Source organism: Rhipicephalus microplus, chromosome 2 (assembly GCF_043290135.1).
Source record: "Rhipicephalus microplus isolate Deutch F79 chromosome 2, USDA_Rmic, whole genome shotgun sequence".
In the NCBI taxonomy this organism is placed as follows: Eukaryota; Metazoa; Arthropoda; class Arachnida; order Ixodida; family Ixodidae; genus Rhipicephalus; species Rhipicephalus microplus.
Window position 1 is genome coordinate 252,191,851 of NC_134701.1, and position 17,237 is coordinate 252,209,087.

Sequence of the window (17,237 nt, forward strand, 5' to 3'; positions counted from 1 at the left end):
ACTGTGGCGTCTCTGAAAACATTGTCGCGGTTTTAGGATCCAAAACCACAGCTATTATTATTATTTGTCCAGAAGTAATCACTAGCGTCTCCATGCAGTTTTTGTGTATATTTTGCTCATAAAAATATTGTTTTATGCTATTTTTATTTTGTGTTTTTTCTGTGAACATATTTGTATTTTATATCTTATGTAAAATATTTTATATTTTATATTTTATATTATATTTTATATTTGAAACTTGATTCATATAAAATATCTTCTGGCTTTCAATTTTCAATTGGTTCTCAGATTCCTAGTTCCACATTTTAAAACGCCCTCGTTTAGTTTTTTGTTTGTCATAGGAATGTCGAATTTGTCTATTAGAAGTGAAGCCCCTTCGCGCTTTCCTTAGAGCTGGGAAAATCCGTGTTTTTCATAAACTCAAATGTTGTTGTTTTTTTTCGAAAAAATATAGTGCATCTGTTATATATTTCAATAACAAAGGAAAACTGAATAAATGGACTTTTCACTCATGAAATTTTCCTTTGCGAAATATGTGTAATGCGAGTGATATGACTTTTCGAATTCAGGACCACGGAACGAAACCAACAGAAATTGTAAAAACACGTTTCTACCTACTAAGAAAAAGTAAAACAGAAATCCTTTAATATACAATAAGTGATGCCATCATCGCTAAATAAATCTTTTTGTTATTATTGAACAGCACCTCCCCAGACAAAAATTTTAGTGTAGGCATTACAGTGAAAATGTTTCGCGGGAGCATAGCTCCTCGATGTACAACATAGCGTAATGTCTAATGTCTTGCAGTCAATTCTTGTATTCTGCTTCGTTGTTTAGTCACACTTGCAGTTTCTATTATTTTCATCCTGCCAGGCTGGGGCTGAAACGCGAATTGAGACAGCCTGAAGCTGAAAGCAAAGCGCTCACAGACGTTGCCGGCTCGTTTGCATGCACATTGCTATCGAAGTCGAAGTCCGACCAAAAAGCAGAATCCTACACTCACACCTACTCGTTAAATCGATGAAATCAGCGCAAAGACCCCGAAAAGCTGATACCTGTGACATTCTGAAGTGCAAGCGCGCGCCAAACTCGACGGCGTGCTCTCCGCATGCTGCTTCTGCTTTCGTCATAGTCTTTTTGGCATGTGCAATAAACCAGTTGTTAGAAAGCGCTCGTCTTGTACGGTCTTCCTTACCTGTTGTCGGTTTCCCAGCTCCCAGTTCACCTATGTATGTATGTATGTATGTATGTATGTATGTATGTATGTATGTATGTATGTATGTATGTATGTATGTATGTATGTATGTATGTATGTATGTATGTATGTATGTATGTATGTATGTATGTATGTATGTATGTATGTATGTATGTATGTATGTATGTGTCCATATTCCGTGCCTGCAGGAGATGCAAACGATTAGACCTATAGTGTACATATTCCTTTACACGGCCCGCAGGTATTACAAATTAATGAAGCGCGTACAATGTAATGAAGCAAAGGGATGAAACCACACGACATCTTACTGTAGACGTCAGAGGAATACTCACTCTGCGGAACACGCACACTTGGCGATTGTAGATTAGCTATTCTATTCACAAAATGGATGCTCCCCATAGCGATTTGTGCATGTTCATTAAACAACAGTCTTCAAGGGTGCCTCAACTAAATTTTATTGTCGGCCGTGAGGTGGGCTAATATATTTTAGTGGCAGTGTACGGAAAGAAAAATAAAACTTCGCCTTTGTAGGCAATACTTACAGTCTCGTTATGTAGAGGGGCGTTACATGTTGTTCAACAGAACAGTAAGGCATATTACGACTTGGTTAACAGTCTTTGCCGCATGCTTCCATATGCGTAGATAGCTGGTTCGTACTGAGGAAGTAGGAGTGTGACAAAACCGCAAAATATATGCAATAAACTTTTGAAGCTGTGCTCTCCCCTCTCTTTCTTAACACTAATTATTGGAGTTGTACGTCACAAAACCACCTTATGATCTGAAGACACTCATAAGGGGAGCGCTTCGGAAATTTCAACCTTCTAGTGTTCTTTAACATGTACTCGCATCGCGCGTTACACTGGCCTCTATGATTTCACCACCATCGAAATGCGACTGCCACGGTAGGGATCGAACCCGTGACCTTCTCGTGATCAGCCGAGCACCGTATGTACTCACTGCTTCACCGCTGTGAACGCACCTAAATCTAAATAGACGTGAGCTTCAAGCATTAATGACAATCGAAAATGCGGCTGCCGCGGCCAAGATTTATACGCGCGACTTGCCCGGTCAGCAGTAGAATATCATAACCACTAGAGCACCACGCCACATCTTTATTTCAATTCGTCGTGTTACTTTGCCAGAAGCCAGTTACCTATTAATTGAATGTCTTGGCGCAAGATTATCTTAAGTCAAGGAGCGCTTCTTTAGTGACGAAAGATTTTCCTACAACGTGACGTCTTGAAAGTAAAAATGTCAAGCGATGTGTTATGAAAATGAACTTGGATGAGGCGCCAAACGACCCAAAGCAAGCGGCACCACATCGACAAACCGTCGAAAACCTTCGCAGATTAGCTTTCGATAAAGCCTCGTGCAAATCGCTTTGCCCATTTCACACAGCGCGCGCGTTGGTTCCGTTAACAATTAGGCAATGTGTCTTACACAATGCGCTGACTAGCTGGCCTCTCAGCATCACCAGGGACATGTGTCTGGCTTTAGACACTATTTGGGCTACGCCGAATACGGTGTGTTTTGACGAACTTGTGTAAACACACACACTTTTGCCTCGATGACGCTCCACGTGGCTGCAGATGTCATTAGGAGTCACATTTTAGTAACGGTGCTCTTCCATTACCTTGATCTCAACGCACATCGTTATACACAGGCGCACGCTATGCGTTCATGGGAGGCATTCTAACGGATGCGTTCGATGCGGCGGGCATCACTGCGACCATGGTCCCTGATTGCGCGCTCTTGTTTGAGAGCTTTCCTTTGTGGAACCTGCAGTGTCTGACGATCCGGGCGCCATCGGAGACATGGTTTTTATAGAGTTTCCAGATAGCTTTGTCACGAATATTTCTGCATTACGCGGTCGAAACTGTGGCGAAGTTGAGCTACATTTCAGAACACTCTTAAGAAAAACAAAATCATGCGAGCCCCGTAAATAATGTTCTGGAGCTCTCACAGATACTTTAGTACGCTTTGGAGCTCATAACTTGGTATGCTGAAGCTTGCAGAGTATGCACCACTCGTTATTGCACGACACGAAGCGTTCTTCCTTGAGGGGAAAAGACAAAACGGAAACAGCCACAATTAGATGGCGAAAAAAACACAGACACAATAATGTTGAATAAAGTAAGGACAGTGGTCACGTGGTGAAGAATATTAGCGAAGGAAGCATATCGTTTATAGAGAAGCAAAGGTTTGAGGTAACAAGGCGCAAAATTGTAGAAAGCAGGAAGGCTAAGCATAAAAACTTCCAGTTGGCTATCGGGCCCTGAGAATTAGGGAAAAAGAACAGAAAGAGGAGAAAGAGAGGAAGATAACAAAAAAATCAAAGCTTTCTTTGCTTAGCATATAATTGCGGCACAAAATTTTCACACTAAGATTGTTTTCAGCGGCACCTCCTCATTCTTCCTGGCAAAAGCAGGCACTTAGACTTAGTGTGACTTTGTCATGGCTAGAAAGCATAAAAGAACACTCATTAACTATAAAAAGTGTACATTTTCTCAATGCAAACTGTACTTCACAAATGAAGTGAAAGCATCGGTTGAAATGTGTTCGCAAACTTCTAAAATCAGATTTTTGTACAATGTCAGAAAAATCAAATGCACGATGAGCACAAAACATTTCAGTACTTTGGTTACACATATAATTGCTAGTTAGTCTAGGTTTCTCCCTTGTGCAACTCCTGTGAACGAACCAAAGGTTAGAAACTGAATGGTGGAAAAAGCGACAGAGGGAGAATAACCCAGTGCACTTGTGGGTTGCCACCCTCAACCCGTGTGTCTTCGTGATTAATATGTGGGGTTTAACTTCCCAAAAGAACCCGTGTGACATAGATACAGGGTTAATAAACAAGAAAAAAAAGAAAGACGAACAGCACAAATAGCAAAGCCTTTATGATTCTTTAGAAAATAGAACTAGCCACAGATTTGACGTAAAGTTTACATAAAGGCAATTAGGACAGCTAATGTGACAAAAGCTAAATAATACTTAAAAATTGACGTGACAAGTTAAACCGCATTTCGAAAGCGATACTAGTACGAAACTTTTTGCTGGTATTAATTTTGTTTCATGTTCAGTTTGAAAACATGTTCATAAATTCATAAAGCTCTTCACGTCTGCCTCGCCTCCCGCTACTTTTTCTTTCTGAAAAAAAAAGACCACCAACCAGACGTGTTAGCCTATAGTGACCGCGGGAGCTTGATGCGAACGTGATTCTTTTCAGCAACTTTATTGTAAATTCCCTTTGGCCGTTTCACTTGGACGTTCGCGCATGGTAGGCAATCGAATATGCATTTCGTTATAACCTACATGCACGAAAATGAACCGTTGTGGTGATATTACAGAGGCGCTGACCTTCAAAATCTTTGAAAATGCCAGTTCCCCACGGTGTTGAAAACGTTTTGCCGAGGGTCGTAGACCACATAAAAGAAAACGCAATTTTCAACTCCTTGAAGTATGCAACAAAATTTTTTAGGGAAAGCGAATGACTATAGTGCAAAACTGATTAATAGTGTCTCTTAGGCTTGAAAAAATAAAAGCAGGAACTAGCTCTCACTGCTTAACACGGGACAAGAAATAAAATGCACACGAGAATGAAACATGCATGTGAAAAAAAGTTGCAAGTTTTTTTTTAAATAATTATTACTACGACTAAAAGCTGTCTTTCTAAAATAAAAAAAACAAAACATGGCTCCTTCACTCCACAACACTCTTGTTGTATTTGCGGTATATTATTTCACCTAATTTTCCGCCATTCGCTTGATCACGTTTCCATCTAGAGCATAGATGCAGAGGTCAGCGTGCGTAATTTCGCCTGGTGTCGGACCCCACTAGGCAAAAGTCGGCATAGAGAGCTGCACTGTCAGCCTATTTTCGCAATTGTGTACACAATATTAACAGTATGCCAAACTCACTTACATAGTGTGCCACGGAATATGAACCACCAGCCAGCCCTATGTGTCACTATGTACAAAATCAGAACTAAGTGCTATGCAGTTCGTGCAGGTATGTCAAGCGCATATAAAAATGATAAGAGTAGCTACTTGAGTAGAAACGTAGTACATTCAGTCGTATGTATCAAAGCAATCTGCAATTGGTCAAATATATATATATATATATATATATATATATATATATATATATATATATATATATATATATATATATATATATATATATATATATATATATATATGACGTTTCGATCAGAGACCGATCATCATCAGACCATCAGCTTGGACTCTGATTGCCATCGGTATCCGATCGGAACGTAACGTCTTAAATAAACAGTCTCAAAAGTGTAAATATATTTTATCCTATTTCTACAGCAACCGAAGCCAAACTCTGCATAATGTACTACGCATGTTATATATATATATATATATATATATATATATATATATATATATATATATATATATATATATATATATATATATATATATATATATATATATATATATATATATATATATATATATATTGACTGCCAACCATATCTAATATAAATGTGTATAGATGTGTATAGATGTGTACAGATGCGTCGACAGTGACGCAATTTCTTCAGAGTTTCGCATTACTGGCTGCCGCTGGAGTTCCCGGCTCTAATCGAATGTATGAGCATAATTACACTTTCTCTCCTAATTCAAGTATTTGTATACCGCTAACATGGTTAGGTGGGAACGCTTGAAACAATACCGCAAGTTACAGGCAATTGACAGGATAATTTTACACCGAAAAACCAGTATTATCCCCTTAGCGAGAGTGTAATTTACAATGAAAATGAATACAGATGGATCTCAGGAGACGAAGCTCGTTTCTATGCCGTAGAATTCTATGTATAAGTTTAGTTTGTTGTGGCCCTCTTCCTACTTATTTCCATGCATCTAGAGTACAACTAAAAAGAAACTATTATAGGCAAAGTGCAAGGAGGTAGAATAATTATTTATTAACATACTTTTGTATTTCTACAAATGAACATTTTTTCCCTTCACTTCTAGTTTATCTGTATTTTAACAGCACGACTCCTATCAGATGCATTTTTTATTTCAAAACAACCTCTTCTCTGAAAATGGAAATCCTTAAGAAAACTGAACAAAACGAAGTGAAATTTAATTACTCTTATCGGGGGGGGGGGGGCAGGAAATAAAAGAATCGGTATGAATACACGTGACAATTGTGATAAACGTCAATGACAGCTACGGAGCGAGCCTATCTAATGATTAACGAGTTTTCCCGACGAATAAAGTAGCCTATGTGAAACGAAAAATGTCCCGTAGTGGTGAATAAAGGCGGTTCTAGAACAATGCTCTTTTCGCACTTACTAAGTGCTTTTTATTTTCCAGGTTATTTCTTTTCATACTTCGACAACTCAATTATGTTTGTTTTCGTTTGCTCCACCACCCCGCGGCATCGAGCTTTCATTTTAGGACGATACGCTCTATTTTCTTCTCTCTACATATTGTCTTTTGCATATGCTAATGTGATTTCGTTGACGACCGCTCAGAGAGTATACTATGCTGGCTGTCCTTTTCGCACAACTCTGGATTCAGTATTTCAATGCTCTGCGAATTATGTATTCAATCGTTCGTCTGTGTGACTTTTCCCCAACAGAATACGCGAACCCTTAGGGAAATAAAGACAACGCTGTTTCTATTAATCCGCAAGTTATTATCCTGTTTATTAAAAGGCAAGAACCTTAGATGTCTCAACAAACACGAAATTTGACCACCCGGCTCCCGCGGCGTAGAGAACCAGTCACGCGAAAATTCAACCTCACGTGATTAGGTTCATATGATACCACAATAACGACACATATCGCAAAGGATTGGGGCGCCACGGTGATGTGATCATCATGTCCCTGTGACGTCACACTACATGATCACATCATCACGTAGCACAATAACTTGGACTGCAGACGTCGCACAGCGCTTGTATGCATCTCACTTTCCATCTGTCACCTTTCATAACTAATTGTTGCCAGTCTACCACTACGCAATCGTAATCAGTAGAAATAAAAATAATTTGTGTAATTGGGCAGACAGAGACTTGGCATACTATGTTTAAGAAACTTTCGTGGAGCGCACGTGGCTAAAATAGGAAAACAAAACCCCAATAGAATCCCTGAAATTCACATAAAGCTTTTGGTAGAATATTAAAATTGAGACGTTCGACACTAATTATCTCATCTATTAGTAAACGTATGCTGCTAAAATCAGTGGCACAGATGTTTGCAGAGTACACTTCATCAGCCAGAGCTGATTTCAGGGATACTGTACCAAAATTTGATAATTTAATAAAAGCACTGAAAATGAGTTTTCGAAGTGTGATAACATAAAAAATTTGTCATCTCATAACAAACTCTTAAGTGGGTGGTTTTACTTTCGACCTTTTTGTGGGCGTGAACCTAGCCACTCGGCTGACGCGAGTGGCTAGGTTTGACACTACAGCTCTAATTGACAGTCGGCCAGCCATCCGCGGCCTTTCAAAGTGTGTGCCGTCGCATAGCTGCGCAGTGTGCATCCGTGTCGATGACCTACTACCAGCGATGAGTTTAGCTGTGATGGTGGAGACCAAGTCAACTTCCAAAGCCACAACTGCTTACGGTCATTAGGCTCCTGCGCCAAGCTATGGTCTGGCAGTTCGGGCCAGCAACACGGCCCAACGTGTAACGACAGTAGCAGACAAATAATATTGTTACGTTGGTTGGTAAAATCTGCGGTTTCCTTAGCTTTATTCAGGCAGAGAGGCTGCTATTATGGCTGAATCAAGCGTTGGTTTGTAGTTCGTCACTCTGTTTATAAGCGGCCGGCGTTCAACCACTCCGCGCTTCTTGTTTGCGCGACCAAGCACCGAATGCGCAGAATTTCACAGTCACTTCCTAGCCATGTGGTGTCAGATCCGGTAACAAGTCATTTACAGGTTCAATTATTCGAAAGAAGGCGTCTTCGCCCCCAAATAGAGCCTAGAATATCCGATATCAAGCCTAACTTGCGTTCATTACGGCTAGATGACGCCACTATGTGACGACACAGCTGTCTGAAGAGACAGGCGCCGCTCAAATTGAAGCGTCCGAATGTTCCCAGCTAGCAATAGAAGTCAATTTTTAAATGTGCTCAGCTTTGGCGCGATAGCTGCGCAACATGTACCCGAAGTCTACGCAGTTTGTTAATCTCTAGGAAAGATATTCGACGGTATGTCGCGACCGAGGATGCTGCTATGAAAACCTTTAGCGCAGCAGTATCTATCGCAATTTTATTCCACCACAACCATAACGAATGCTTCAAAATCAAACACCGACCGCGAGAAAGCATGTGTCCTACAAAACGATCAGTTTCCCCGAAGTTTTAGACATACCCGACTTGCAAATAAGTAGCGTGACATAAAACAGGCACGGTCGTCTGTGTATACTGGTGCCGCTCTACTCGCTCTGTCTCAGCTGAAAGGTCAAACTGCGCGTTATAAGTATTCGTTTTGTCTACAACGGTGCTGCTTACTTAGGATCCACTCAGCCACTGCGTGATACCTTCGCGAAGACAAAGAAAGAAGAGGAGAAAAGAGATACATACTCTCGAAATACGTAGGGGCCGTACCCACATCATGAAAAGAGCGTCATCAAGAAGCATACGAGGTAGTGACAGGCCCGCGCACAAGCCTCCTTCAAAGGCCTCGATGATGTCAAAGGCCTCCCCAAGGGCCCCAGTTACACGCGGTAGGTCGCAAGAACGCGTACAGCACACAAAACAAAAAGATGTTCGCACTCAAGGCTGGACGGCTTAGAGGCCCGGGAGGGACGACGCCAGCACTGAGACGCAATCGCCACTCCATGCAAGTCAGAAGTGCAGACACAAAATAAGACACCAATGTTCTGCCATCGGGATCTGACGTCCTTTGCAGGCCTTCTCGGAAGTCCCCGTGGGCGGAAGTGTGTGAAGCACCCCGAGAAAGCCGTTTCCTAAAAGCGGCATGCTTTTGACACGCGACAGATGATTCTCGGCTTGATCAGAACAGAGTGCGAGTATTCGAAGGCGACCAGCAATCACGCACCGCATGACAGAAGCTTGATGACTTTAGTCGAAGGTCTAAAGAGGAACCGCTAATGCGGACCCTGGAATGAAACAAGCGCACAATAATGAGACCAAGGCGAGCGGAAAGAGTGACTCTCGCCGCTAAGTTTGCGCTTAGCATAAAGTACACTATCTCCCACTAAAGGGAACCATGAGGGAATGCGAAGCAGCACTGGTGTTCACTTGTGTTTCCATTTGTTGTTTCCACTTTTGTTTCCGTGTATGTTTCATTTGTGTGGGGAGCTGTCTATATATTGTATACCACCTATGTTACTCCTCCCCCTCCCATTTGTGTGTATTACTTTGAGTGTGTCGCATTGTGAACACCCAGCGCTGCTGGGAGAGTGGAACAGAGCAAGCAAACGTAGCATTATATACGAATGCCCAGCTGTGGTGGAGAGATACGGGAGAGTAGAAACGAAGCGGAGGCAGCGGTCTGCCACCTCCTCCACCCCTACTTCTCTCACTTCCTCACGCTAACGGGAGGAGAAGGGGAGAGTAGGCGCATGCGCAGTAAGCGTGGTTACTCCGCACACCAGATTGATTTTCGCCATAAGCTGCTTCGCATCTAAAAGCGTCAGTAGCTGTTCCCTATAAAAGGGCGCTGCAATAAGGTACTGGCTGCATGCCTCGGTGTCTGTAGGTGGACATATCGAGGTGTCCTAGCATGGGCACGAGAACTGCTGTAGGCGTACGACATAAAGACATAAACAAAACGTATGTATGTATGTATGTACGTACGTATGTATGTATGTATGTTCTGATTGATTGATTGATATATGGGGTTTAACGTCCCAAAACCACCATATGATTATGAGAGACGCCGTAGTGGAGGGCTCCGGAAATTTAGACCACCTGGGGTTCTTTAACGTGCACCCAAATCTGAGCACACGGGCCTACAATATTTCCGCCTCCGTCAGAAATGCAGCCGCCGCAGACGGGATTCGAACCCGCGACCTGCGGGTCAGCAGCCGAGTACCTTAGCCACTAGACCACCGCGGTGGGGCTGTATGTATGTATGTATGTATGTATGTATGTATGTATGTATGTATGTATGTATGTATGTATGTATGTATGTATGTATGTATGTATGTATGTATGTATGTATGTATGTATGTATGTATGTATGTATGTATGTATGTATGAGTGACACATACCAGGTGTTGCCGACTGGTAAAATTGAATTTTTTAGGTGATCTTTAAACTATCCTACTTCTTAATAATGACCGATCTATGGCGGCTTGATGTGCGCGATTTCACCATGCATGTGCTGCCAAGCTATACGTTGCGCCTTTCCATACGAGAAAAAAAACTGTATGCAAATCTCGTGCTTTTTAAAACCTGCTTATTTTTTAATGCTGTGCGTCTTTTTTTTCGTGACATTAGGCATGTTGCCTATCAATCAGATCAACTATAGTATTACCGAAGCCATGTGTGGATGTAGTTTTCACGCATGCAGTACCCGTATCGGTACAGCTCCACGAACGAGGCAGTGAGAAGGAAAGCAGTTAAGCAAACAGAAACGCCTGGGAGGCTAGTATAAACGTCTTTGTTTTCAAGAAAAAGGGCTCACGTGCACCTTTCGGAGCATGTTTTTGAGCATATCACTAAGAATCTACTAGGTACTGGGTGAGTGAGTTCCAATGCAGGTTAAGCACCTCTGCTTGGAGGCTCTCAGATTCCTCAGGCCATTGTTGATATTACACCTTTCATTGTATATGTCACTATCCCCTATTGCTGTCACGGTCAAGCACTTTTTTCCCATAATCCGCCTGCGATGTTGCATATTATGGAGGGTGACTTCATAAAATCCCCCATTGCTCTAGAACATCCGTGATAGTGCGCCGCTTTGGAGTGTTCTGGCCCCCAGTTATTCATGGCAGTACAACCACCCCAATATGATTCTCAAGTCTGTTAATAAATCACATAAAGAGGCTGTGGTAAACCGCACCCTACAACTCAACCTGTCTAGATGAGGGGGATTCTAATCAAACCAAATGAGGGATCATTTGGCTCAAGTTTAAGTTGAAGTCAAAACCTTTTTAAGAATATTTAGCTGTTTAGGTAATAGTAAAACTCAAAATATGGGAAACGAGATAGGAAACGAGGAAAATTCTATTCAAAGAATTAGGCTATGTTTTCCTTAGTGCATCTTTCATAGTCACCTGTGGCATTTTGTCTTCCAACTTTTTACGTTGTTGTTAAAAGCCTGCAGAACAAGAGACACATGAAAAGCAGCAGTAAGTGAAAAAAAAAGAAGATTATTGAGAAAGGCACAAAATCACAACGATTGTGAGTGTTTGATTTTATATAGTCGGCCATTATTACGCTCAGTATTCCTGTCTCTGATTATCAATCTATAGGCAATTCATACTGGTTGGCAATAATCACCCTGTTTGTTTCTGCGTAAAAGTGAGCAACAAACAACAATAATATACCTTTAACCCGAAGCTCGTGACAACTAATCTTGTTTAAGAACTCATAAGAATTGCACTTTGCATACAGCCTGAGAGACTTACTTACTCAGATTGATTCATGTGCGGTACGAATCACAGTGAAGGGAAAACGCAAACATCATACACCCGCGCTTGATGACATCAGAAGCAATATATAAATTCGTTTCTTGATCTTTCAAACTACTTGCCATCACCCATCACCCCTTTCGTTTCATGGTACAAGATGTGACACCCTTCATTAGCACTATTGTGTAGCAGAACACCGTTCAGCAGGCTGCTATAACATATAGTCAGCGAAAAAGAAAAAAAAAACTTCCAGATAGTCGTACGCCTAGTAAGAAAGCGTTACAGAGCAGCTTCACCATCATAACGTTATACGACTCTCAACGGTGTCATCTGTCGTCCTTTCTTTCCGAGAAGCTCTCCCTCGTGACGCTGGAGAGCAAAGGACAGAAGTGCGTGGTGGATCGTCAATGAGTTCTGATTGAATAGAAACCGCCACCCGCCAACTAGGCTCTGTCTGTCTATAGGAGGTATTTGGGACAAGGTATACAGACGCGAAGCGTCGTCGTATTCTCCATCCGGCCTGCAATGTTGGGAAAGGCGTAGACGAATCGCGACCTGCGTATTCCCACAGGATGTTCCGATCGAAGTATATGCGCCGACTTCTTTTGGAACGCTCATCAGGAGCATTCATTGTGCACGCACACACTCGTTTAGCGTGTCCTATCGTATGCTATCTGCAACCCCCTCTCCCACCCGTTTTGTCTGTATTGCTACGTCACCGTTTTCACCTTTAAAAGACTGAGAGAGTGTCATGTTTTCTTACAAGGAGGCACGCGCAGCGTTGGTGCGTTTGCTATCGACGCGATATTCCTGCTATTGTTTTCATTATTTATAATAAATCTCCACTCAGTTACTTCCTGTATGAGTTAAATTTTCTCCTAGGCCTTCATGTTTTTGGAGTAGCCTACCGTACTTATTAGACGCTGGAGTTTGCAGTGTTGTACCGACATACAGCTGCCACAATCACGAGTACATTATAGTAGCGCTTTTTGTAGAGCTTGCGGTCGGTAGCATATATTATGCACTTTGTACTAAGTGCGAGAAATCTTCTTTCGTTGATTACGTTTGGCGTGGGTGTACCTGGTCACAGGGCTATCTTTTTCCTGCCATTTGCAGGCCCATTTGTCGTCTGAAAGGTGACCTCATCACAGCAATCAAGACTGTCATCATTTCCACCAGGAGCATCTAGATTTTGCTATCATCATCAATAACCATCATTATTACTTTTACCATCTATAATGACTGTATAGCGGGAGCAATACAGAAACAAATAAATAGGTGATGTGAAAAGGGACTGACCGGATGAAGTGATATAGTATCTAATGAAACCGGAATATTCGCATGCGCACGCACTTATAGCATACTTAAGCAATAATATGAGGCTGCAACTTTGAAAGCACGCTCCCTCAGCAAACAACTGCTTGAAAATGTCCAAGCGAAAAACAATGACACCTAGCCAACAACCTTTTTATTGACATAATTTCTTATTTCAGATCGTACCAATTGCGGGCATGATTATCGACGGAAACCTGACTAGGGGTCCACACGGGACCTACCTGATGAGGCACCTGATGGCACTCACCCATCAGATCAAGTTCCTGAGTATGATATCTTGGAGTATGTGGGTAGGTGAAACGTTGTATAATGCAATGTCAGTCTATTCTGCTGATGCACTCTGTCTCGGGTTTCAGTGATATTGCTTGCCTATACTAGCCGACAATTGCAAGAAATCTTCTCGTTCTCAAGGTCGCACAAACTCAGGCACACATCGTTTGCCTTGCACTGCCCAAATATCCGTCTACGAAGATGGCTGTTGCCATCGCCAAGGACCAAGTGATTCAAATGCACATTGTGGTAGAAGCATTGACAGATTTACAGCTCACATCTGGCATTTTGCACGAGCTCACGGCCACCACCTTGCAGCATTGTCTTTAGAAAGACCAGAGCAATTATTTCGAAGTGTTCTGCCAGACTGGCAGAACACTTCGAGATTATTGCTCTGGTCTTTCTAAAGGCAATGCTTCAATCAGCCTTCAATCCAGCATCTAAACCAACATTTTTTAGGGGCGAAGCTCCTTAGGGCGTGGGCTGTGCGTCCCCTATAGCCTGTATGTAGCCACCTCTAGTTTAGTTCTTGCAGTGTTCACTAGATGGTGGTACCGTCCCCTGTATCTAGCCACCTCTAGTTTAGTTCTTGCAGTGTTCACTAGATGGCGGTACCGTCTCCTGTATGTAGCCACCTCTCGTTTAGTTCTTGTAGTGTTTACTAGATGGTGGTACTTGTAGCTGATGATAAAAAGATGCAAGATGTTATAAACTAGAAAGCGGTACTTGTAGTTGATGAAAGACGCGAGATCTTATAAAATAGGAATGATGTCACATATGGCGCGTGTCATTGGTTGAAGGCAATCGTTCGATTTAGTGCGGCGACGTACGCTAAGGGGAGTGATGTAATAAAATCGAGTGGGCAAAATGTACAGAGGATTCATGGTTTACCAGGTTTACCTCCGGAGCTTCGCCCACTCATCATCATTCACTTCGTGGATATGGCGGAATTTTTTTACGTTCGTTTGTCAGGTATGGTCAACTCGCCATCACTTATCGCTCAATGATCACGAAACGAAAGTAAATCTATCTATCTATCTATCTATCTATCTATCTATCTATCTATCTATCTATCTATCTATCTATCTATCTATCTATCTATCTATCTATCTATCTATCTATCTATCTATCTATCTAACGTATGGGTGCTTGCAGGGTTGTCTCCTTGACTTTGTATATGCCGAAAATGGCATAAGAGGACATGAATACATGGCGAGAACGATTCACAGGTAATAACTTCAGCTACTTGACCTACTTGTCTTGTACGTCATGAAACCCTTTGTGACGGACACGTGAGGCACATATCCGCATAACACGACCCGTAGTATATGGGTAAGTGCCACAGGTGATTAGCTAAAAGGAGGCCTTGAAAATGTTAAAGCGATGGTCTTGAAGAGCCCGTGTCGCAGGAAAGCCAGTGTCAGCTTTGACGGTGTTGTCGACGAGTGAAAAACTGAGATGGAAGCAGGGAATCAAGTTAACGGCTGTAGCCGGTGTCCAACCAAGGCATGCTTAATGACCTTCAAATATTCTGCGACTACATAAAGCCCGCTATCGGGGCAACGCCAATTGACGTTAAACTGATGGCTATACGTTTTAGGGGCGAGGCTTCTTATGCTAATCTCTCTTCCCTCCGGCGTAAGCAGTAGTGTCTCTCTTATAAAATAGATGGCGCTGTCCCATAGAGATGCATGCAAACTGCAGTTGGGTGAGGATATACTAGATAGCTCTGTACGCAGCCTGTGTCGTCATCGTCATTTTTCATCTAGTTTCATAGATGGGGCTTTCCCAAAGAGATGTGTACCAAATGGCTGCTGCGTGAATAGACGCTAGATGGCGTTGCAGGTGCTACTGCCCTCCGGCGCCTGCTGCGTGGTCTTCGCGGGGCTGCGCCAGTGTGCCCGTTATCTCTCATTCTCCTGGATCATCGGCATACGTGTCGGGTCGTGCTTTGTGGCTTGAGGGGCGGCTTCCAAGCGAGCGCGGCACCGGACGAATCCCGAAACGGTGCACGCCAAGGACGCCCCTGCGAAACGTGCGCGACGAGAAGCGTACCCCGGAGTGCGAGAGCGATAAGCGGCGGTGAAGCGCACATGGTGGCGGGCGGACCCGAATGCTGCTCCTCGGAGGATTCGCGATATCACCGAAAAACCTCCGGAACTTCGACCACCTCATCATCATCCACTTAAAAAGATTCTGGAACTTTTTTTAAGAATGTGATGAACAGTTACTGCCCCAGCTACAATCAAGAGTTGCTCAGATACCCCGACGACTGCTGTACTTATGATGTACACATCATTGCACCGTAGCGTGTAGTTCGTTGTGATAAAACTGACATCTCTGATGTAGCGTAAGTGTCTCCGGTACGTGTCATGAGTGTCACCTGTAGGGGTCGGTATAGTCGACGTGCCTGGAAAGACCGTGATACGCGCGTGAGTAGTAAATTTACGCAAACACATTGATCCAGCTCGTAACGGTTGGCTCAAAGCAAAAAATCTGGCATCGATCGATATTCATTAATTGTGTCGAATAAAACTGATTACTACAGTGCGTGGAACCAGCCTTAATGTTTTTGCCCTCAGCACCCTCCCACGAAGTTCGACCGAGACTAAAGAAATACTTATTTAAATTATGGTTTGCTCATTTGTTGCTGTAATGTATCAATACCATCTAACTGCTCCGAAAGAAAAATTGCATAGTTACGCTTATTGGGAAAAAGCATCAAAAAGTGCGTTTAGGACGGCTAGACAAAGGTCCTGACACTTATTCGATCGAAAACAGTCACTTGCAGAAGGTGGTTCTGTAATATTACTTACGTTTGCCTGTTACAAAGCATGACGTTAACACTCTCCTTTTCTTTGATATTCTGAATTATGCGCTTTTGCAGCATCAAAATTATGCAAGGAAAGATATAGCGACGATATCGTGGTAAGCGTAAGAAGTGTTAACACTAAGTTTAAATACCTCTAATTAAGTTCAGTTACCTTAATAAGGAAATTGCCGTCACCCTTCACCGCTTTCCTTTCTCGGCACAAGACGTGACACCCTTCATAAGTACTATTGTGTAGCAGCACACCGTTCAGCAGGCTGCTATGAGGACATTTACCACGATACATTTCCCACGATATCGATACATTATGTACATTTACCACGATATCGTGGTAAATGTAAAAAGTGTTAATACTATGTTTAAATACCTCTAATTACGTTCAGTAACCTTAATAACGAAATTTAGCTACAATACTCAACAATAAATAATAACGAACGTCAGGCAACATTTAGTTGGTGTTTATAATGTTAGTCAAAATAATCTCAAAGTTAGTGAACTTCAGCCGGCACTCATCAGCATTCGTCTGTAAGGTGTTGCACGAGTAGATGCGGTAGGAATCACACAGTGAATTTTTTGCAAGTTTGTACGCTGTTCTGACCTTCGCGCTGCGGTAATCTTGTGGTTACGATCATTGACTGCTAACCAGAAAGTCGCGGGATGTAATATCGCACATGGCCGCCACTTTCCAACAAAAGTAATATGCTACATGCCTGCGTGCTTATAATTACACGCACATTTAAAAACTCCCGGCTCTAAAAAATTTAGAAATCCTACCCTATGGCATTCTTCATAGTCATATCATGGTTATGGGGCGCCATAATCCAGCAATTACTATGAATTTTGCTCTTCCCAATGCTACATGATAAAAAAAACAGTCGGCTTAAACAAACAACCTTTTAGTATATGTTGGCAAACGCGTGGCATACTACCTCGTAAAATAATGTGCGGCTGAAAACTTAACAGCCGAGCTTTTTTATCTGAAGTGCTATATC